This window comes from Octodon degus, unplaced genomic scaffold (genome assembly GCF_000260255.1).
Source record: "Octodon degus isolate 3935 unplaced genomic scaffold, OctDeg1.0 scaffold00195, whole genome shotgun sequence".
NCBI lineage: Eukaryota > Metazoa > Chordata > Mammalia > Rodentia > Octodontidae > Octodon > Octodon degus.
Genome location: NW_004524771.1, coordinates 1,274,209 through 1,275,758, shown reverse-complemented (window position 1 = coordinate 1,275,758; position 1,550 = coordinate 1,274,209).

Genomic DNA, 1,550 nt, shown 5'->3' with positions numbered 1-1,550 from the left:
ATGTGGTGCTGGGGGATTGAACCGTGGTCCCTGTGCTTTGCCAAGCTTGTTCTAAGTAGGTGCTTTAGACCACTGAGCCATCTCACCAGCCCTTAGTACTTATCTCTTAACCATGTGTAATACTCAGCCACTTGCTCTGATTGGGCCAGCCTGGGTCACATGCCTCCCAAGCCCATCAGGATGTGTGGGGTAGAGCAGTGCTCCCCCACCAGCCGCAAGGCATGCATTCACCTCACCTCTGGGGCTGCTTTCAGTCCAACCAGAGATGTGGAGAGGGAGAGACTTAGGACTGGACTAGCTGTGAGAGTGTGTGCCTGGTCTACGGCCATATCACCCTGAATGCGCCTGATCTCATCTGATCTCAGAAGCTAAGCAGGATCAGACCTGGTTAGTACTTGGATGGGAGAGTGTGTGCCTAGCATGCTGAAGCCCCAGGCTCAGTCTCCAGCAACCTTCACCCTCAGAGGAAAGAATGGGAATGGGGAGGCATGGCAGCACTGTCTGCAATTCTAGCTCTGGGAGGCTGAGGCAGAGGGATCACAATTTTGAGCTCAGAGCCGGGGAGATGACTCAGTAGAATAAGTGCTTCCCTGGCACATGCAAGGGCCTGAGTTCAATCCCCGGTTCTGCCAAAAAAAAAAAAAAATTTTTTTTTTGAGCTCAGTTTGGGCAACTTAGTGACTTAACAAGATCCTCTCCTTAAAAGAAAAGAAAAAGAATAGAGGTGGAATGGCAGCACTGACAAAGGTTCTACAATCTGAGGTACAGGATCTCAGGATAAATCCTGAGGGCATTTCACTGACCTTCTCAGACCAAAAAGCTACAACTCTTGTTGCACAGGTCCTGCTTTACCTTGATCTTAACCATCCAGCAGAAAAGTATGAAGACGAAATATAGGAAATAAAGCCATGTTGTTATGTTGAACTGTGGGGGACTCAGGTGAATAATTTCTGACATTGCCAGTTAAACAGAAGACCCAATGCTATTATGGGCTACTGGACTCTTTTAGAATATTTTGCTGAGTTTACACACCTGTAATATTCAATAACGGAACTTAGAACAAATGGGGTATACTGATGAATGTCCATTTTGTATCTGTGTATTCAAAGTGGTTAGGATAGATATATAGTTGCATTCTCTTAATGAATAGAATGATTTGTTTTAATGGTGTTTGTAAATAGGATCTCAAGTCCGCATCTTGTACAGCAATTAACCACTAAGAAGAATATATGCAGTGTATTATTTGTTGAAACTGTACTTCCAATTTGATTTGAAACTGTCTCATTGCTATCTGTTTATCAATAAAATTTTGGAAAAAAAAAAAAAAGAATAGAGGTGGAGACATCCCTAGTGCAAAAACTCTAAAGCTGTTTCCAGAAGAGGATGACTGTGGGGCAGGCAGAAGGAAAATACCTACCCTAGCCTTCCATCCTGATACCCAAGCATTTGGGGGTTTCGTGGCCTTATAATTCAGAGAACCTGACAAGAGTCTCCCTATGTATTTTTATTCAGTAAACTTACACAGAGAATGTGGTTGTTCATGCCCTTTC